This window comes from Coffea eugenioides, chromosome 7, assembly GCF_003713205.1.
Source record: "Coffea eugenioides isolate CCC68of chromosome 7, Ceug_1.0, whole genome shotgun sequence".
In the NCBI taxonomy this organism is placed as follows: domain Eukaryota; kingdom Viridiplantae; phylum Streptophyta; class Magnoliopsida; order Gentianales; family Rubiaceae; genus Coffea; species Coffea eugenioides.
In genome coordinates, this window is record NC_040041.1 from 16,853,210 (window position 1) to 16,877,520 (window position 24,311).

Consider the following 24,311-nt stretch of genomic DNA (forward strand, 5'->3'; position numbering starts at 1 on the left):
TTAAAAATAATCAACGGGCATGAGAAAAAGGCCTTTTCAATATTTATCCTAAGGAGAAAAACAAGTACGAGAAACTTTAAAAATATTGTCCATGAAATATCTAATTGAGCAATGTATTACATATAAGTTGCAATCTTTATAGCAGCATTCTCTTGTAAGAATTTCTACCTTTAGAGTCATATGTGATCTATACGATTAATTGATTGATATCCTAAATAAATCATTGATATTATGTCAATGATTGATCTGTATTTACCATTAATTGCTGATTGATTAGTTGTTAATGGATACTTTCAATCAATCAAATTTACCTCGAAGTTTGACCAAATAATGAATCCATCTCTCAAATTTAACCAAATGACAATCACCTCCCTTGTTCATACCAAACTAACAGGAATACTAAAATGACTAAAGTTCCCTTTGTGTTAAAATGGGCAAAAAAAATTAAAAATTATTTTTTTCCTCTTTCAGAATAAAAACATTAAACAATAGCTTTTTATTTAAAAAAAAGATATAAAATAGGCTCAAAAAAAAACAAATGATGTATAGAGAAAAAGCAAAGTATATTGTGTTATTGTCCTATTTTGTAGTATCAAAAAAAATAAAAAAAAATGATTGAAAATTATGACATGTCTAAACGATAAATATAAATATGAGAATATCTAAAATTAAGGGGTAGACTCTCTTATACTTTGTTCCTATTTCGTAGAGTTGTTTGTCATAGAGAGGAGCATTTTTCAAAGAAAAAAGGGCAGGATCATATTGTAAATAAATTGATCGAAGCACATCTTTGGCGTCCCTCCCTAGTATTTTAGATGGTATTTTTGAGGCGAGTCTTGGAATAGGGTGTTCTTCTAATGCCTATAGGGGTGAGATTGAATAGGAAGTAATTGGCTATTGGATGTTCGCCCGTGCCATATGGCGAATGCCCAAGAGCTCGAGCTTTTTGAGTTTTTTTTTTTATTTTCAAGTTTCAACCAAAAACACATAATTTCTTTCGCAAGGCTTTGTTGCCTCCACACCTTTTATCTTTTTATTTTTATTGATTTTAAGATACGGTTATTCTCTACTATCATGACTAGAATGCTAATCTATGGGTTGGAGTTTAAACCTCGATGCTTCATGGTTCGTTTATAGCAAAAATCTCATAATTTATAGCCAAAATATGTTAAAATTCAGTAAAGGTCATTGGTGGGCGTTGGCATCAATTCCAGCATTTTTGATTTGGTGGTGGAATGACCAAAAAAACTGAGTCCAGCCTGTCGCGCCCCACTTTTCGATCGTCGAAATGTATGATGTGTGAAGTGTGGTGTGTGAACGTGTGCAAAGTAAAAGTAAAGGCCATGGGACTTTGGAAAGCGACGATTTGGCCAAAAAATAGTTTTAAAAAGGGTTTTGAAATGAAAAGTTTGGAGTCGCCACTTGGTAATGGTTTAAGGTGTACCAAGTCACCCAAAAATGAGTTTTAAAGTCAAGTAGTAATAAACCCTTTTTAAAACGACTCCTAGTCTACGTAAACCAAAGAAAAAGGTTCGGGAGTCACGTTTGACAAAGGGGAAGGCAAGGATAGAATCCAAGGCACCCTTTGACCTAGCCAAGGCTAGTTGCGTTGATTTAATCAAAGATTTTCTTGTTTTAACCAAAGAATTTATTACATTTGAGTGCCCTACATGAATGCAAACCCTAGACCTAGGGGAATTGGGGGAAATTTCCCTTCAAAGGTTGAGTGGTGCCAATCACATTAATTGTGAAGCCCAATATTAATCCTTTGAAGAAGTCACGAATAATGCAAGTGGGACGCAAATGAATGAAATGCATGCGTGCAATGTGAGGACATGAGTTTGAAAAAGTAATAAAAGAAAATAAATATGTAAATGAAAGTGTGCACGTGAGTGGGCAATGTACGGTATGTGAAATGATAATATGAAGTGCATGTGTGCAAGTAATGATAAAAGTGTTCGTGTGCAAGTGAGAGGGAAAGTGAAAGTGTAATGATGGAGTGGACTTAGAATGCATGAGCCTAGGGAATTCATGCATATTGGGACGGGGAGACCTAAATCGCGACTCAATTTGCCCTTTTATAGAGAGGATATAAGCGTGCTAAGGCTTTAGAAAAAGCCACACTCGTCTATATCCCATATTTAAGGGGACTCTCAAGCAAATGAACCCTGTAACTAGCATGAAATGCAAAAATCCTAAAATGGAGGGAAAAGGGGTTCGAGGGGCATGCAAAATGATAAAACTAAAAAGAATGCATGACATGTAGTGAACACGCAGATATGCACTATCGAAAGGGAAATCCTAAGGGTCTAGCGTTGGACTAGCCCATCTATGCATTCCGACTAGCGTTGGACTAGCGGAAACGATAACAGAAGCCACAACTAGCGTTGGACTAGTGTGGTGACGTACATTCATCCATTCCATTTATTCATAGCTATGAAAGCAAGTAGGCATGCCAAAACGCTCGTAAACACGTAGCACGTAGCACTTAGCATGTTCGACTAGATGCAATGCCCTAACAAAGCAAATTAACACATAGCAACTAAGCATGCAAGCCACGTAAGCCAATTAAAGCCCTAACTATTACATTTGCTAGCTAGGCACATGACTTTGACAGGTCTTCATTGAATGCTCCTCCAAGCCCTATCTATTACATTAGGGAAACCCTACTACAATCTAAAAGGGGGAAAAGGAATAAAATAATTAAATCCCTAGCTATTACAAGCCAAGAGGTGTACACATACCCCATAATGAATAACTTAAATAAAAAGCAAAAGTAATAAAGCAAATGAAAGGAATTAAAGAAAGGCAAAGAAAGCAAAGTAGACATGCATATTCACATAACACGTAGGAGCACGTAGGAAAAAATAAACTCAAGAATATAGAAGTTACCTCCCTCGCAACGGAAATCGAGTAAATGAGATATTAGTTTCAAAACATAAAAAGGTCAAGGTACCAATTTATTTGGCAAATAATCACAAAGGATAAAAAAATAAGCATGAATTTGAATCAATTAAATCATGTAGACTACCCACATTCAAGAAGTCAAAGGAAGAAAGGACTTGATTGCAAAAATGAACAAAGTTTTGGGGTCAAAATTAAAGAAAAATAAAGTTCAGGGACCTATTTGCAATTAAAGCAAGGACCGAATTGAAAGAAGTTGAAAATGTCCAGGGCCACAATACAATTAGGGAGAAATTCAGGGACTGATTTGCAAAATCGTTTTCTGGTTTCTTAATGGACCAAGCCATTGGGCCATCTTATTTATTTGTTTGGGCCAAAAATCATTCGGCCCAATCGGAAGTCCAAGGAAAACAATCTGGCTAGCCCACCATTTTCACTAATCTAGCCCATACAAAATTAAGGGCCTCAAGTTTTCAAGCCCAAATCATAAACCCAGAAGAAGCAAACCAAAATCCATTAGCCCAACCCAACTAAGTATTATTACCCGAAAACCTAAACCATACCTAAACCCAACAAGATTAGTAAATTAACTAAAATCATCAAGCCACAATTATGATCTAAATCCCCGAATTAATTTATCCCACAAAGTCACATAAAATAGGCAAACATAGGATTAAGCTTAGGAGGGTGAAATTAGTTCAGCTTTTCCAATTTTGGGGTCACATCAGAACAAGGGGGAACTTGAGGGATTCAAATGTAACCAAAGCAGGGACCTAATTGAAGGACTTATGCAGGTGTTGGAGGCAAATTATGAAGCTCAGAAAATGCAGGACCAAATCATAAAACAAAAAGAAAATGGAGGGACTGAAACTTCAATTTAAGCAAGTATTCATCTTCCCCAATTGAATTCAACATCAGACCAACATTGCTGCTTTCTTACGAAGGAAAAATGTCCGAAAAAAAACTTCAGACTCACATGAATCTTTTCTCATCTGAATTCATATCATTAAATCGATTTCATGCAAGAAGGGCAATTAAGAAAACAAAGCCCATCAAATACTGCTTTTATTCATGAAAAACGACACCGACTACTTGTTCTCTTCATCCGAAAAATGCAGATAAATCACCTTTGAATCAGAAATTTCAATCAAGCAATTCGTCGAACAGGTTAGGGGCGTTAGAAAATTCACTACTTTTTTGTTCCATTGGAGCTACAATTGGCCCCAAAATTATCAACAACAACAAGGATTCTTGCCCAGTCAACATACAAAGCATATGTATCTCAAAGAAACATGAACAATCAGCACAAAATTGAAACAAAATGCTCCCAGCAAACCATTTCAATAACTTGACCGAAACTGAAATTTAACAAGAGAAGAAAAAACTTACGGTGCTCTTGCTTGGTGAAATTTGTAAACGACGGCAGATTCCAGCGGTGTGCTTTAATCATAGCATCCAACCCAAACCCATCTCCTTCTTCGACATATCTCTCAAATTCTGGGATTCAGGACCTTCACCATAACTCACATCCCATTTACACAAGAAATTGCACAGAAAGGCAGCCTTAACAAATCAATCTTCAACCCAAAATTAACTCTCTGTTTGAAAACTTCACTAAACAGCAAGTCGGTAGCTGAGATTCAATAGAAGAAAAAGGAGAAATAAAAAATGGAGAAAATAAAGAGGCTTCCGTATCATATGCGCTTTGGGTGGCGGTGAAATGGTGGCGTGGGTGGAGTACTGGTGCCTTGGTGGTGGGTATGAAGTTAACGGGAAGGTTTTCTGCTGTAACTGAGGAAACAGGGACAAAGACCTCAGGGTAAAGGTTCGTCGGTTGAGGGCTGACTGGGGAGTAAAATATTTGGACCGATAAAGAAGAAGAAGGTATCAATATGGAAAGAAATCGAGAGAGATAAAAAAATGATTCCTCCTCCGCTTCTCGTTTCTTTTCCCAGAAAATTTTTCTCCTGCCCGAGCTTCTCTTCCATCCTGATCAACCCTTGTCCGCCGCTCTTTTCTTGCTGTTTCTTGCCCTCATCCTCTGCCCTGATCTCTTCCTTCTTAGCCCCAAAACTCCAGCTGCTTTTCCGCTTCCCATTCTCTGTTTTTTATCTAGCCTGAAGCCCCAAAACTTCCCCAGCTTTCCCCTTGTTCCGGCCGAAGCTCCCTCTTTGCTCTCTTTCCCCTCTTTTTTAGCCGAAACCCCTCTGCTTTTCCTTAGCTCCTCAGCCGTCAACTCTTGCTGTTTTTCTCTCCGCCCCCGTTCTGATTTTTCCCTTTCTCCGTTTTCGTTGTTTTTGCCGTAGCTCCCTTTTTCAAATTGTCCCCCCTTGCGGCTACTGTTTCTTTTTCTACTTATATGGCCTCAACCCTAAAACTCAGCCATCTTAAAAAATTTGCAGCCAAGGGCTGCCTTGAATGAACAAAACGCAGCTTGCATGCGCAACTCTTTTTTTTTTTTTTTTTTTTTTTTTTTTTTTTTGAATGAACAAAAGTAGAAATGACTAAAATAGCCAAACAAAATTTCTATTTTTCCCTTTTCCCCTTTTCATGATTTCTCTTTTTCCTTTTTTTTTTCAAGAAATTCTATGATAAAAACTTAAAAAATAAAATAAAACTAGAAACTAAAAACTAAAAACTAAAAAACGAACACGACAAATAAAAATACTAAAAATGAAATTACACCAAAAATTTGGTGTCTACAGTTTGCCCCTCTTTGTCTGAGTTTTGAAAAAACTTGAGACAAAGAAGTAGACACCAAATACATACCTGTGTTATTTGGCTGCAAAAGATTCCAATGAACAAGAATTCTAATACGGGACTGACCCGAACATGAAAAATAAGACGGGACTGACCCGAACAGGAGTTAAAACGGGACTGACCCGAACAGGAATTTAAACGGGACTGACCCGAACAGAAATTTAAACGGGACTGACCCGAACAGGAATTTAAACGGGATAGACCCACGGGATAGACCCAAACAGAAATTTAAATTGGATGAATTGAAGTGAGATGGAGTATTGGTGGGGTTGACCCATGTTTATTGGTGATGCAAATGAAAGAAGCGAAATGAAGTGTTAATGGGACTGATCCACGTTCCAGTGGCTGTGAAAATGAAATGTCTCGACAATCGGACAGCGGGATCAAACCCGAGCCTGCCGTGATGAACTTGAGTTGATTTTTTGATTTTTTGATTTTTGGATTTTTTTGGATTTTTTTGATTTTTTGATTTTTCTGATTGATTTTTTTGTTTTTTTTTTGAGGGAACCTTTTCACAATTTGCCCCAGTATGATGAATTGGTCAGTGAGACGACATCTGAGCCTGACGGGGTGTGGACGGTCAGCGGGATAAAACCCGGTCTTGCCGAGATTGGCGGGATAAAACTCGGTCCCAATGTGATAAAAGCGGTCAGCGGGATTAAACCCGGTCCTGCCGAGATTGGCGGGATAAAACCCGGTCCCAATGTGAGATAAGCGGTCAGCGGGATAGAACCCGGTCCTGCCGAAATAAGCGGTCAGCGGGATAAAACCCGGTCCTGCCGAGGTGAGCGGTCAGCGGGATCAAACCCGGTCCTGCCGAAGTGAGCGGTCAGCGGGATTAGACCCGGTCCTGCCGAGATTGGCGGTCAGCGGGATTATACCCGGTCCTGCCCCGGTCCTGCCGAAATAAGCGGTCAGCGGGATAAAACCCGGTCCTGCCGAGGTGAGCGGTCAGCGGGATAAAACCCGGTCCTGCCGAAGTGAGCGGTCCGAAGTGAGCGGTCAGCGGGATTAATTTCCTGCCGGAGAAGCGGGAGAAACCCGGTCCTCGAGATTGGCGGGATGAAACCCGGTCCCAATTTGATAAAAAGCGGTCAGCGGGATTAAACCCGGTCCTGCCGAGATTGGCGGGATAAAACCCGGTCCCAATTTGATAAAAAGCGGTCAGCGGATTAACCCGGTCCTGCCGAGATTGGCGCGATGAAACCCGGTCCCAATTTGATATTTGAAATGTTGGCGGCACAAAACTCAGGCCCAACTTGATATTTGAAATGTTGGCGGCACGAAACTCAGGCCCAACGTGATATTTGGAATGTTGGCGGCACGAAATCCAGGCCCAACGTGATATTTGGAATGTTGGCGGCACGAAGTCCAGGCCCAACGTGATAAAGTGATGTTCAGTGGGATAAGACCCAATCCTGCCATTCAAGATACAAGAAATTGAATTTGATTTTCCAAGAAGCAAGAGTTTGACCTTTGATTTTTGATTTTTGACTTCTGAATTTTTCTGATTTTTCGAGAGAATTTTCAAAAATAATTTGCCCCAGTGTAGGGCCTTCTCTTCTTTCTTCTCTTTCTTCGGCATCAGCCTTCCACAAACCCAGAAGCTTTCCGTCGATTTCAACTGTGAATATCTGCACAGGGGGTTTATATGCACTCAAATTTTCATGAAACAGGCAGCGTGATTAATTTGAAAGTCTTGCTTGAGTCTTTGACGAAATCCTCAAATGGACTATAAAAATTTTGCCCCAGTGTGGGCTTGTTTTGTGAAATCTTGCAAATAAAAATTTTGCCCCAGTATGGGCCCATTTGATTGCAAAAATTGGTTTGGATGCCTTTCCATTTATTTGAAAATTGCAATTGGTCTTCCTAACATATCATGTGAAAGAAATTGAAATGTCCTGCTTAAACTCATATAACAAATTTCATGATGAATTTCTCAAAATAATGCCAAATTACGAAAGATTTCTTCCCCACTTTAGCATCAATGCTTTGGGTGATGGGTCACCATTTCTGAGTGGTTCATCTTTCAGGACCAATCAAGTGACTTTATTTTTTAAATGGCTAAGGAAATAGGAAGTCAGAATTTGTCTCATTTGTGTACCCCAGTTGTGTGTAACCCATTCAATGTCACATCTTAGTGAAAGCAAAGAGTTTGTCACCCTTATTTCTTAAGAAAACTTAGTCAACGTATAAGCTTCATGGGCTTGCAAAATTTTGGGTAGGAATGATAGCTAAACATGTGAAATCTGGTTATACCCTTATGATCATGAGTGATCAATGGATTTTTATGAGCATAATCCTCACTTTGGATTGTCATGAAGGAACAAGTCAACGATGGACTTTTATGGGCTTGTAATTTGGCTTGAAAACGATAGCTAAAGAAATAATTTCCAAAGGACATTGCACCGAAGATCGCATTTTTCGACACTGCCCTCATCTGGACTCCAGATTCTTGGACTTTGTTTAACTTTTTATCATCACCCAACAGGGTCTCTCAGCATCAAATCTATTTTGCACCTTTCTTTTGCATTCATTTCGCTCATTTTTCTTTTCTTTTTCCCCCTTCGCGGGGTTTCACATGAAGAGCAGTGTCAACCTCACACCTAATCAATTCAGAATACAGCAAAAATTTTCCGGCATCAGAAATTTTCTTGACAGGGCCATTGCAAAGAACAGGAGTCAGGACTTTCGGCTTTGTAATGGGGTCAGGTGGAGTGTTTAGAAAAGTTAAAGCTTGAAGGCAGATTTCAAGAGTGGTTTGAAGAATCTGAGATCGCATTGTTGCGTCAACCCTATTTGAGGGTTAAATCAGAATTTGCCCCAGTTTATGCTCAATTGAGGCTTTTCACTTTCATTTGTTTTCTTTTTTTGACTTTCCGGCTTTTTTGCCATTCTTTGAAACTTTCACAAAATTGCCCCAGTTTATTTTTGAACTGAGGTTCTCTTTTCTTCTTTTGCTTTTGATTTTGTGGCTTTTCACTTTTCACTTCTTGAAACTTTTTCTTTTCAACACAAACTTGCCCTAGTGTGGGGTTTGCGATTCTCAGGGGTTGCCAAACGAAATTATCCATTCTGATGGCTCAAAAGGGATAACTAGGGATAGATGCTTGATCGGAAAAGAAGAGGGCCTGACCGTTATTCCGTTCCTTACAATAACTCCGAAAGGAAACTTTCATTAATGGAAAATTTTTGGCATGTATCTGAATTAACTGATTGAGGAGGACCCTTGTTCATCCATATTTGTGAAACGTTGGCGATCCACGCGGACAAATCTCTTCCCTTTCTTTTTCCAAAAAATGGAAACCCAGATAGATTCAAATTTCTCCAATTTGTGATTCCCTCTTTTCTTTTCTTTTGGCATTTTTGCTTTTCCCCTTTTCTTTTCTTTCAAAATTTCCCAATCTCCTTCCCCAATGTGGGGTGCGATCATATGTGCACTCAAAAAGAACCACCAATTTTTGCTCAAATGGGGATGCAAGGGATAAACAGTGTTTAGGATTGTAGAAGCGATGGCCAAAGCATCATTCTTACACCTCATGACAACCAAAGTAACGAAATGATTATTAAAAATCCATTCCCCTTTTAGATAGTTGAAAATTTTCCAATGAAGGGTAGTGATCATTAAGACCCTTATTTGAAACGAAATTATTCTTTTAGAGGCTCAAATGGGAGAGCAAATGATAAAAATCTGTATAGGTAATGAAACGAATGCTTGAAGTATCATTCCAAATTTTCCAAACAAATAAGAACAATGCACATTTTGCTTTCACTTAGATGTGATTGAACCAGATTAGACGCCTTGAACATTTTCAAGCAAAAGTTGCCCCAATTTACAATTTATCAATCAATGTGACTGATTTTATTTTGGAATTAAGTGAAGGAGAAAGGTATCTCATAGGGCCTTTTGAGTGACCGTTCACTCTCTTTCTTTCTGAGCACTCTTATTGTACAGGTTGGAACACCAATCGAGGGTAAGGATTTTAGGAAGCATACACTTGTGAAATTCAGGCTATAGGTTGAAAAATCTCAAATTGGGTCTTATTTCTCAAAAATCATCATGAAATCTCCAATGAGTAAGAATAAAGAATGAAATGTACATAAATATACGCAAAACAAAAATTATCCAAAAAATTTTATTGTTGAAAAAGTTTGAAACAAAATTGCTCAATCAATTATGATACAAATGAGAAGAGAGAAACTCGTAAAGAGCTCAACACATACACTTTTTGTCTCCTTTTCTTTTGGAACAAAATGTATTAACAAATCAAATAAATAGAATTTCCCCTTTAGAAATAATTACAAAATCTCTCAGAGGCTTTAGCATAGAGCTTCCAGTGTAATCTTCAAGCTTTATTGGATCAAAATTATCAGATATAGAAGAATATTCTCGCCTTATTGAAACATTTTTACAAATGCAGGGGGAGGGGAAAACAAAAAGAAAAATACCCAGAGTCAGTAAGTAAGAATATAAAATCGGTATGCATGTCCTATGGGGGAACCCTTTTATGCCAAGGGTAGGCCTAGCATGAAAATGCAATCCTCTAGGGTAAGCACTATACCATACCTGACGGATCTGATCAACTCATTGAGTGAAAAATAATTTGAAAAATTTGGCCATTGGAATGAGAAGGGACGTTTGTCAAAATAAGGACCTCGTCCGCAGGGATTGGTCACTTTTGATCGAAACAAGATTTTGCAAAAACGCACGGGTTTGACCTTGACGAACTTCCTATCAAAGAGATTGGAATTCGTTGATAGAATTTCTCAGTGAATTACGGGTCAAAACCCCAATTGATCAAGTGATTGGATGCAATGGACGGTTTTCTTCAAAATTGACTAGATTTCCCAATTTGGAATTTGACAATGAAACCCCAATAGGGCAAATGGATTGAATGAAGTTGACAATTTATTTAAAATCGACCGAATTACCCTAAAAAGGGAAACAGGTCAAATGAATTGAATGAAATTTATCCAAAATTAATCAGATCACCCTAAAAAGGGTAAATTGATCAAATAGATTGAACGAAACATGATTTATTCAAAATCGGCTCGGTTGCCCTAAAAATAGGTAAATTGGCCAAATGAATGATTGATTCAAAAATCAGCCGAATGACCCTAAAAAGGGTAAATTAGTCAAATGAATTGACGATTTATTCAAAATTGACCGGATGACCCTAAAAAGGGTAAATTGGTCAAATGACTTGACGATTTATTCAAAATCGACCGAATGACCCTAAAAAGGGTAAATTGGTCAAATGAATTGATGATTTATTGAAGAATCGACCGGATGACCCTAAAAAGGGTAAATTGGTCAAATGACCCTAAAAAGGGTAAATTGGCCAAATGAAATGAATTTATTCAAAAATGATTAGATTGTACTAAAATTGAATGAATTGAAAAAAAAATGGATTGGATAAGATGGATGATTTGTTCAAAAATCGATTGAATTATTCGCCCATTGGGTGGTTTCAAGAAATCATTACAATGCCTTGGTCTATGAGCCTCTAAAATCAAAATTTGGCCTCTATATTTATCATCTCAACCATGAGGAATCGCTCGTGAATTTTCTTCAAATTAATATCCTTTACGCAAGGGATTTTTACCAATTTTTGATAAAACGGCCAAAAAGTGATTATTAGATGCTCATATTCCAAGAATCACTCTATGAAAATGATCGGATCTTTACCTTACCTTGTGCACTACCCCTTCGGATGGTACGAGAAAGGTAAACGTGCAAGTCTCATTTGGATTATATATCCGAGACATGGGGGGGTTCATTCCTAACACGGGATCCCCTAAATGACATTCCCTTTCTAGGGTTTATGCATGATGCCATTTTATTAAAGCGATATAAACATGTGACAAACATGGCCTAAAGGATATAAATAATGCAACAGGGGAAAGGTCTAAAAATGAAATGTATTTATTGAAAATCAAGTGCAATAACTGAAATTTAAACATGTGAGCTATCTAGTGGGTGAGTCACTAAAAGAGTGCCAAAAAGGGCCTCTTATTGCTAAGGCATATGAATGCAAGCCAATAAAACAAAAGAATGGTTAGTGCAATTGATAATACACATAGCACATTGGGAGCAATTAAGAAAAAGAAATAGAATAAAGCAAGTAAAAGGGGTGGAACCCCTTCCCTCGTGCCTAATGTGCTTAAAATAGGGTGAGGCTGACTCTAACCTAGGAAAACGCTAACATGGATGCATGAGGCTGGGGTTCACTAATGCCTAGACTCGATAAAGCTTCGGCTCCCAAGCCTTCAGACCTAAAGGCGAAGGGTCATCACTCCCAGGGCCTTCGGTCGGTGGCTCGAGTGATCCCTTAGGTAGCGCTATGGGCGCAGAGCACACCAGCCGCCTACCCAAGGCGATCGATCCTAATCCTACAAGGCGGTGTGGGAAACGCCCACGAAAAACAAAATAAAATGGGATAAAGCAAGTAAATATGCACGTATGAAGTGTTCCCCTATTTTGAGGGAAGGGGTTGAGAACCACGCGAGGCTCTAAAGGTGACACACCCCCTCCCAAGTGCAATGCAAGCGCGAGATAAATAAGTAAACATACATCCAAACATACATTCATGAGTCGAGGGATTGGTTTGAGACGCGAGTGATGCAAAATCCTAAAAGGGAAAAAAAATGCAACCCTAAAACACCCAAATGTAATATATGAAAAGGTTAAAAGAAGGAAAAGGTTGATTAAATCAAATTTGCTCGGACTCTCGAATTTCCCCAGTGGAGTCGCCAACTGTCGCGCCCCACTTTTCGATCGTCGAAATGTATGATGTGTGAAGTGTGGTGTGTGAACGTGTGCAAAGTAAAAGTAAAGGCCATGGGACTTTGGAAAGCGACGATTTGGCCAAAAAATAGTTTTAAAAAGGGTTTTGAAATGAAAAGTTTGGAGTCGCCACTTGGTAATGGTTTAAGGTGTACCAAGTCACCCAAAAATGAGTTTTAAAGTCAAGTAGTAATAAACCCTTTTTAAAACGACTCCTAGTCTACGTAAACCAAAGAAAAAGGTTCGGGAGTCACGTTTGACAAAGGGGAAGGCAAGGATAGAATCCAAGGCACCCCTTTGACCTAGCCAAGGCTAGTTGCGTTGATTTAATCAAAGATTTTCTTGTTTTAACCAAAGAATTTATTACATTTGAGTGCCCTACATGAATGCAAACCCTAGACCTAGGGGAATTGGGGGAAATTTCCCTTCAAAGGTTGAGTGGTGCCAATCACATTAATTGTGAAGCCCAATATTAATCCTTTGAAGAAGTCACGAATAATGCAAGTGGGACGCAAATGAATGAAATGCATGCGTGCAATGTGAGGACATGAGTTTGAAAAAGTAATAAAAGAAAATAAATATGTAAATGAAAGTGTGCACGTGAGTGGGCAATGTACGGTATGTGAAATGATAATATGAAGTGCATGTGTGCAAGTAATGATAAAAGTGTTCGTGTGCAAGTGAGAGGGAAAGTGAAAGTGTAATGATGGAGTGGACTTAGAATGCATGAGCCTAGGGAATTCATGCATATTGGGACGGGGAGACCTAAATCGCGACTCAATTTGCCCTTTTATAGAGAGGATATAAGCGTGCTAAGGCTTTAGAAAAAGCCACACTCGTCTATATCCCATATTTAAGGGGACTCTCAAGCAAATGAACCCTGTAACTAGCATGAAATGCAAAAATCCTAAAATGGAGGGAAAAGGGGTTCGAGGGGCATGCAAAATGATAAAACTAAAAAGAATGCATGACATGTAGTGAACACGCAGATATGCACTATCGAAAGGGAAATCCTAAGGGTCTAGCGTTGGACTAGCCCATCTATGCATTCCGACTAGCGTTGGACTAGCGGAAACGATAACAGAAGCCACAACTAGCGTTGGACTAGTGTGGTGACGTACATTCATCCATTCCATTTATTCATAGCTATGAAAGCAAGTAGGCATGCCAAAACGCTCGTAAACACGTAGCACGTAGCACTTAGCATGTTCGACTAGATGCAATGCCCTAACAAAGCAAATTAACACATAGCAACTAAGCATGCAAGCCACGTAAGCCAATTAAAGCCCTAACTATTACATTTGCTAGCTAGGCACATGACTTTGACAGGTCTTCATTGAATGCTCCTCCAAGCCCTATCTATTACATTAGGGAAACCCTACTACAATCTAAAAGGGGGAAAAGGAATAAAATAATTAAATCCCTAGCTATTACAAGCCAAGAGGTGTACACATACCCCATAATGAATAACTTAAATAAAAAGCAAAAGTAATAAAGCAAATGAAAGGAATTAAAGAAAGGCAAAGAAAGCAAAGTAGACATGCATATTCACATAACACGTAGGAGCACGTAGGAAAAAATAAACTCAAGAATATAGAAGTTACCTCCCTCGCAACGGAAATCGAGTAAATGAGATATTAGCTTCAAAACATAAAAAGGTCAAGGTACCAATTTATTTGGCAAATAATCACAAAGGATAAAAAAATAAGCATGAATTTGAATCAATTAAATCATGTAGACTACCCACATTCAAGAAGTCAAAGGAAGAAAGGACTTGATTGCAAAAATGAACAAAGTTTTGGGGTCAAAATTAAAGAAAAATAAAGTTCAGGGACCTATTTGCAATTAAAGCAAGGACCGAATTGAAAGAAGTTGAAAATGTCCAGGGCCACAATACAATTAGGGAGAAATTCAGGGACTGATTTGCAAAATCGTTTTCTGGTTTCTTAATGGACCAAGCCATTGGGCCATCTTATTTATTTGTTTGGGCCAAAAATCATTCGGCCCAATCGGAAGTCCAAGGAAAACAATCTGGCTAGCCCACCATTTTCACTAATCTAGCCCATACAAAATTAAGGGCCTCAAGTTTTCAAGCCCAAATCATAAACCCAGAAGAAGCAAACCAAAATCCATTAGCCCAACCCAACTAAGTATTATTACCCGAAAACCTAAACCATACCTAAACCCAACAAGATTAGTAAATTAACTAAAATCATCAAGCCACAATTATGATCTAAATCCCCGAATTAATTTATCCCACAAAGTCACATAAAATAGGCAAACATAGGATTAAGCTTAGGAGGGTGAAATTAGTTCAGCTTTTCCAATTTTGGGGTCACATCAGAACAAGGGGGAACTTGAGGGATTCAAATGTAACCAAAGCAGGGACCTAATTGAAGGACTTATGCAGGTGTTGGAGGCAAATTATGAAGCTCAGAAAATGCAGGACCAAATCATAAAACAAAAAGAAAATGGAGGGACTGAAACTTCAATTTAAGCAAGTATTCATCTTCCCCAATTGAATTCAACATCAGACCAACATTGCTGCTTTCTTACGAAGGAAAAATGTCCGAAAAAAAACTTCAGACTCACATGAATCTTTTCTCATCTGAATTCATATCATTAAATCGATTTCATGCAAGAAGGGCAATTAAGAAAACAAAGCCCATCAAATACTGCTTTTATTCATGAAAAACGACACCGACTACTTGTTCTCTTCATCCGAAAAATGCAGATAAATCACCTTTGAATCAGAAATTTCAATCAAGCAATTCGTCGAACAGGTTAGGGGCGTTAGAAAATTCACTACTTTTTTGTTCCATTGGAGCTACAATTGGCCCCAAAATTATCAACAACAACAAGGATTCTTGCCCAGTCAACATACAAAGCATATGTATCTCAAAGAAACATGAACAATCAGCACAAAATTGAAACAAAATGCTCCCAGCAAACCATTTCAATAACTTGACCGAAACTGAAATTTAACAAGAGAAGAAAAAACTTACGGTGCTCTTGCTTGGTGAAATTTGTAAACGACGGCAGATTCCAGCGGTGTGCTTTAATCATAGCATCCAACCCAAACCCATCTCCTTCTTCGACATATCTCTCAAATTCTGGGATTCAGGACCTTCACCATAACTCACATCCCATTTACACAAGAAATTGCACAGAAAGGCAGCCTTAACAAATCAATCTTCAACCCAAAATTAACTCTCTGTTTGAAAACTTCACTAAACAGCAAGTCGGTAGCTGAGATTCAATAGAAGAAAAAGGAGAAATAAAAAATGGAGAAAATAAAGAGGCTTCCGTATCATATGCGCTTTGGGTGGCGGTGAAATGGTGGCGTGGGTGGAGTACTGGTGCCTTGGTGGTGGGTATGAAGTTAACGGGAAGGTTTTCTGCTGTAACTGAGGAAACAGGGACAAAGACCTCAGGGTAAAGGTTCGTCGGTTGAGGGCTGACTGGGGAGTAAAATATTTGGACCGATAAAGAAGAAGAAGGTATCAATATGGAAAGAAATCGAGAGAGATAAAAAAATGATTCCTCCTCCGCTTCTCGTTTCTTTTCCCAGAAAATTTTTCTCCTGCCCGAGCTTCTCTTCCATCCTGATCAACCCTTGTCCGCCGCTCTTTTCTTGCTGTTTCTTGCCCTCATCCTCTGCCCTGATCTCTTCCTTCTTAGCCCCAAAACTCCAGCTGCTTTTCCGCTTCCCATTCTCTGTTTTTTATCTAGCCTGAAGCCCCAAAACTTCCCCAGCTTTCCCCTTGTTCCGGCCGAAGCTCCCTCTTTGCTCTCTTTCCCCTCTTTTTTAGCCGAAACCCCTCTGCTTTTCCTTAGCTCCTCAGCCGTCAACTCTTGCTGTTTTTCTCTCCGCCCCCGTTCTGATTTTTCCCTTTCTCCGTTTTCGTTGTTTTTGCCGTAGCTCCCTTTTTCAAATTGTCCCCCCTTGCGGCTACTATTTCTTTTTCTACTTATATGGCCTCAACCCTAAAACTCAGCCATCTTAAAAAATTTGCAGCCAAGGGCTGCCTTGAATGAACAAAACGCAGCTTGCATGCGCAACTCTTTTTTTTTTTTTTTTTTTTTTGAATGAACAAAAGTAGAAATGACTAAAATAGCCAAACAAAATTTCTATTTTTCCCTTTTCCCCTTTTCATGATTTCTCTTTTTCCTTTTTTTTTTCAAGAAATTCTATGATAAAAACTTAAAAAATAAAATAAAACTAGAAACTAAAAACTAAAAACTAAAAAACGAACACGACAAATAAAAATACTAAAAATGAAATTACACCAAAAATTTGGTGTCTACACAGCCCCAAGAAACCTCAAAATATATCAGCAAGGCTTTTTTAAGAAAAAAAAAAAACCAAGGCCAAATAGTCCATGAGCAAAATGTATCAAACAAGAACTATCTTCTTGAAGACTTGCCACAACTTGTGGAGCAGAACATATACGTTTCATGAAAATCATAATTCCAATGTTCCTTCTGTTAACTGTTAACAGCTTTCCACATTATCAAAAAGAAAGAATGAAAAGACAAATTCAGAACTAGCACATTTAAATTGGAGAGACAATTTAGAAATATAACTAGATTAGAATTGCAATGTAATAGTAGAAAATTAAGCCCAAGTAATTGGGGAAAAGGAATATTTCAACCTTTTGTTGTTTTTCTTATATAAACATCGTAGCTTTGTTACATTAAATCTGTACTAATGACAGAAAATACATCAAGTATTTTAAATATCAAAGAATATGAAGATTCATCAAAACATCCAATATAAAATATTAATAAAAATTACACTTTGAAACTCCAATATGTTATCTAGTACCAATCTTGTTGTTTAGTTTTGATGTGCCCATTCTTGGCGGTAGTGGAATAATAGAAACCATCTGGCCTGATTTCCCAACGACATACATTCAGATGGTAATCATAATCGCCACACATGTCGAAACCCTTGAATACTCGAAAACCGGCTTGTTTTATACCCCACCAAAAACGACAGAAGTATTGGGTCCTTCCAAAGAAGTTCATATGAAAGTCCCAATGGAAATCTTCCTTTGGTTGAAGATAATGAAATCCAAGTTCATTATCCTTGGAAAAGCAGTGTACCCATGTTTGATTTGGCATCAAATTAACCACATGAACTTCATAATGCGGACCATGGATAAAACTGCCAGAAACAGAGCTAATGTTTGCAAACCAAAATGAGCATACAAGAATGCCGAAAAGGATTTTATTTGTGTAGCCCATTTTGGCAATTAAGAACTGTTTTGGTAACTGAAATTGTTAACTGAAATTGTTCAACCTAGCCTTTATATAGTAGCCGTAAGTCTGTTGTAGTGAATAAGCGTAAAATACTCTAAACAGTGAATTACGATAGCCCTTCAGGTTGTTAAGGAAATTCTATTTTAAGCACATTTGATAGCCTTCAAGATATGTATGGTTGTAAAAAGAAAGTAACCACCAAAGAAGGGAAAGCACTTTTTTCTTTTTTCTTTTTTGAAAAAAAAAGTATGATTCTTTGAGGCAGAAATCAAAGTTGGAAAAAAAAAAGAAACAAGAAAGTTATGGTGTGCATAGTCATCTTGACTCTATAAACTACTATGGTACACCTATTGCTTCGTAATTCTAACCTACATGGGTTCATATCTTGTTTTCAATCTTATCCACAAATAGTTCATTATGTACTTTGCAGTTCCAGACGTAGAATCATATTTATGTAATACAACTTACATGTAAATCAGTAGGGTTTTAGTTTTCAAACCCTTGGTGAGAACCAAGCAAGCAGCTAATTTGCCCTTTTATTATTAGGTTGACTTGGGTCATAACAATAATAAACTATAAACATGGTCACGTGTTCATCTAATGAATCATTTAGCTTAAATCATTAATACTTCACATTATTATTTGTCAGATATCAAAACCATAAAGTCTTCAATAGTAGAGCTAGAAGTAAATGTAAATTGACTTGAAAGTAAAATTGCATGTTAAAAGATAGATTAAAAGTAACATAATCGAGAAGGCCTTGATCTACTAGCTGAAATTGAGACTAGGGTTGCATTAGGTTTTAGGGTTATTAAGACCAATGGTCTCATGCAACAATTATTGTTTTCAACCCATATATCTAGTAGTTGGTTTTTTATTTTCCATGTTTTTAATGCTGTATATGGCCGATTACATCAGCTATGTGTCTTTTTTTTTTAAGGATAATTTTAGGAACCTATCTTGAGGTTTCTGAGATGTCACTTTGCACTTTTGAACTTTGAAAATATCAAGTTTTCCTTTTTTAATTTTTTGAAAGCTGTCAGCCCATTTCAAAATATATTATCAAAAATCTAATTTTTGGATGGAGAAGACATTTTCATTCCAAAAATGCACTTTTTTGTCCTCTATTATTTTCTTCAAAATTGAAAGTATATTAATAAAAGCCTGAAAATAAAGACAAACTATGCAAATGTGTAGTTCTGATAGAACACAATATAGTAGTAGGTATTTTACGGTACAAACAATTTATTTTGAAGATTATATTTAAGGTTTTTTGAGCCAAAAAAGATTATTGTGTTATTACAAAGTGTTTTTGGTCAATTTAGAATTTTTTTTCAAATTTTTAGAATTTTTGGAATTTCTTGATTTTTTTTTTGTCTAGATTGATGGCTCAAAAACTAGAAAAAAGACAAAATGTTTAAAATTACGTCTACAATCTCATTTGAGGTGTTCTCAAAGACTAAGAAGTTATTTTTTATTGGAAATTATTTTCATATGAATTCAAGGATTTATAAATTGTGTACAAGTTTTCTAAAGTTTCTAATTTTCGTTTAGATTAATGGATTGAAAACTAATAAAAGATAAAATTTTGAACTGTATTTGTAAAAACTTATTTCAGGTGCTTTTCAAGGTGCAAAATGTTAGTTTCATCATGGTAAAATTTTTTGGGTGACTTTTATGAGTTCTTTAAATTGTTTAGAATTTCTAAATTTTATTATATTTCTAGTGCACATGGAAACTATTAAAAGGTTCCCCAACCTTGTTAACTTCTTATAATTCTTATTTAAAAAACCATATCAACCAAGTTTTCAAAAATTAGGGAATTAACTTGGTTTGTTATGAAAATAAAAGGGTTCACAAGAAAATGGCAAGATTGGAATGAAAACATACTCTTTATCCAAAAACAACTTTTTAATAATATATTTAGGAATTTTTTAACAATGTTATCAAAAAAGTTAAAATAAAAAAGGTAAGTGATAATTTTCAAAATTAAGAGGTGCTAAGTGATATGATTATAAAAACTCAAGGGAGGTTTCTGAAATTATCTAAAATAAAAGTCACAAAACATTTTTTTAACTAAACTACAAAACAGTTATTCCTTCAAAATAGCCCTATTATTTTTGTATGCAGGCTTGTTTTGGACCTGTTAATGTAGAATAATAATATATATCACCGGTTAACTCATCACCGGTTTATCACCACCTATGACCTATGTAGAGTGATGACATGGAACAAGGTTTTATTTCCCATCTTTAAGGAATAATGATATGGCAATAATTATGTAGAATATATATCAAATTAATAAAATTCCATAAGGTTGTTCTGATGGGTGCCATTCGAGCACTCGTTAACACACCTAACATTCACTTTAACTAACCATAGGTCCGTTTGGATTAACTGTTTTTGGGGTTGTTTTTAAAAAACAACACTGTAGCATTTCGTTTTTGAAATACAAGTCCGTTTTGATTAGTTATTTTTTAAAAACTATATGAAAAACTTTTACTGTAGATATTTTTTGGATTATTTTTAGAGGTATTTTTAAAACATATTTTTGAGTTTTTTTATAATTTATAATTTATAATTTTTATAATTTTATATTTATATACATTTATGCATTTATAATACATTTATAAATATTTATAAATAAATGTATTTATATATTTATATAAAAATATATAAATGTATTATAAATGTATTATATTATATATAATACATAATATAAATATATTTATAAATGTATAAATGTATATTATTATAAATGTATAGATTATAAATTATAAATTATAAATTTTATATTTTTATATAAATATACATTTATGCATTTATAATACATTTATAAATATTTATAAATAAATATATTTATATATTTATATAAAAATATATAAATGTATTATATTATATATAATACATAATATAAATATATTTATAAATGTATAAGTGTATATTATTATAAATGTATAAATTATAAATGAATATTATATAAATGTATAAATTAATATATTATAAATATATATTAATATTATGTATAAATGAATTAATATAATTAATATAAATGTATAAATATATTAAAATTATGTAGAAATGTAAAATTAATTTTGTGTATATTAATATAAATGTATCAATGTATTACAAATGTATTATATTATATATAATGCATAATATAAATGTATACTATAAATATACATAAATATATATAATATGTATAAAAGTACATTTATATAAATGTATAATATATATAATATATAATATATTATATATTATATATTATTTATATAATATTTAATATTTATATAAATATATTAAAATATATTTTAAATAAAATAAAATATTTATAATATGAATAAATAAATATAGAAATATTTAATATATATAATATACATTAATTTTAATTATAAATATTATAATATTATAAATATGGTGTTTATATAATATTTCAATTTGTAATATTTATTGTATATTTCATTATATTAATATTTATATAATATATAATATATAAATGTATAATATAAAATTTTCAATTTGTATAATATACATAATATTGTATATATATAGTATAATATACATAATATAATATATTATACATAATATACATTTATAGAAAATTAAATTATATATATTATATATTATACATAACATTATTATACATTATTATGTACACATATAATGTACATAATATTTATGTATTATATATTATATTATATTATGTATAATATACAATATTATGTATAATATTAATGTATATAATATTTATATAATATATAATATATAAATATATAATTTTCAATTTGTATTATTCAATTTATATTAATATAATATATATACATATAATATACATAATTGAAATTTACAAATTGAAAAATACATATTAAATATGTATATTTGGAGTTGTTTTTGATATAATGTTTGGATATGGTGTTTTTGGAATTGTTTTTGAAATACACATTTACTGTAGCATTTGGAATGTGAAAAACAGTTTTTCAAAAACAGAAGCAAAAATAAGGAGCATAGATATATACATACTAACAATTATTATTCTCTTTTGTATTTATATACTTTTGCTATTTAATATTGCCTATCCTTTCTTGTATTTATTTTACTTTCCCTAATTAATATTATATTTCAAAAAATATAACACACAAAATATATTTTAATGAATGCCCTATCATTAGACAGACCGATTTTATAATGCATAATTATTCTTTTAAGCTTACCTTATATAATATCTATACAAAATCAATTAAGGTTTGATATTTGTAAGTTTTCAAACTAATAACTAGATGTCAATTTGGAATGTTTCTATCTTTTCTAATCATTGTTGTTAGTATACTTGAATGATTAGCTTTCATACTACTAAATTAGTGCAAGATGAGGAATACTTGGTGCCTAAGGACACTATTGTAAAGCTCAATATGAGCCTCCGCTCAAGTTTGTATAGCTTGTTTTTTATATCAATAATATTTCAAACGGTTCCCTAAAAAAAAATAGTATACTCTAGAGCTAATCATTGTTACTTTCTGCCAAGGACCAAATAGAACATGTACAATTAACTAAGGACCAAATTTACTAATGAGCTAATCATTGTTATTTTGTAACTTTTTTACAACTTGGAAATGAATTACACGACTTGTCGAGTCTACTTGAATTAAAGATGCTTATGGAATTGCTTCAAAAAAAAAAAGATGCTTATGGAGTCTGTGTGAATTCATGGACGAAAAAGGTGGGGAGTAGAGAGCATGGATTGTGAATAAACGTAAAGCTAATTGGAGTAGTTTTTATACTCTGGAAATGCTTTCCATATGTGTATTAGAAAACTTGATAAAAATTGAAAATTACTCAAATACAAATTTTTCTAAATTAAAATAAATATAAATTCAATTTTATAATATATCATTGACTGTGGCACATCTTACGTAGACATCCATGTAGGAGGTGATGCATCGGTGATGAAAAACTGATAATATATATTAAATTATTAAGGTAAGGGTAATGACCAATGGCAGAGCTACATCTATAGAGCCAGAGCAAATTTGCCTAAACAACAAAATTGCCCTTCATAGAGCAACACCTCAATTTCCTACCATTTTGATCCTTGCCCCTTTCTTTTGGGTTAAAAGCATTAAATCCCCATGAACTTTACCATTAGTTGCGATTTGTCTCCTTGAACTCAATAAAAAGGCACTTTATTCTCCTATTTAATATTTTAAGACAAAAGAACCCTTACTATTCGATTTTGTTTCTTTTGTAGTCACCCTTGTTTTTCTTTTCCATTACTGTCTTTTATATTTTAATTTTCCATTTTATTTTTACTATTTTCTTATTTTTCACTTCTTTTGTACCACTATTTTGTTTCACTTTCCTATTGGTATTACTAATTCCATGCTTATTATAATATTGTAATTATCTTTTATTCATGATTTCATTCTTGTTTTAGTTATTGACATTATTAGAAAACTAATATATGTTTGTCTTAATCAAAAAGTGTATATAATTAACAATTTTATTATTTAAAAAGATATTAGCAGACTAGAACTTTAAATTACTTAATATTTAAAAGTATATTCCAAAAAATAAGGTAACTAATATTTTTATTTAATTTTTTATGTGTAGTTGATTAATTACTATGACATTACAATGTGAATTTGTTACTGTAGCTAAAAATTAATTTGTTCTAAATAAGGCTTGGTGTATTAAAGGGAAGCATAATACTTTTTTTTCGTCAAAAAATTTAGAGAGTGCAGTAGTACACTTGTCTCATCTACTCTAACCCCATAGAAACCCAATTGGACTGCCCCTGCCTCGTAAAAAAATTTTAAAAAAATTTGCTGATAGTTTTCTTTCCCCCAATTTGGCTCTCTTTCTCTTCCATAGTTTTTTTTTTCAACCACTCATCTCTAGCTTCGTACCTTGTGCCGAAGAAAAGATTATCGATATTGTTCTTGTTATTCTTAATATATATATATATATATATAAATATATATGTATATATGTTCATGAGAATGAGGCTTGTTTCGGAAAGCACAAAAAATCTGGATTTGTTTGGATAGATTATTATTTGCAAAGATATTTTGATTTTATCGTAAACATTTTGTCTCAATTATCTTTGTTTGGATAGATTATTCTTTGCAAAGATATTTTGATTTTATCGTAAGCATTTTGTCTCAATTATTTTTTTATATTCCCAACAACTACTTCTATATCTTACATACACCATCATAAAAAGTGAAATAGTATTTTTTAGTAAATAATTTTCCTAAATAACCTTTTATCCATAATTTTGATAAATAAAACATTCTTGTTGTTTTGAACTCCTAAATAGTGTTTGGATAGCAAAAATATCTCAAATAAAATTTCGTTTGCATCATAAATACATTTTTAACCCACTTTTTTATATTTCCAATCATCTTTTTATCTCACATACATCACATTACAATTTTATGCTACAGTAATTATTTCAAATAATACTCTATTCTTTGTTTGGATAGAGTATTATTTGAAATATTATTTGGAATAATTACTGTAGTACTTTTTGTGATGTGATATATGTGAGATAAAAAAGTAATTGAGAATATAAAAATGTGAGTTGGAAAATGTGTTT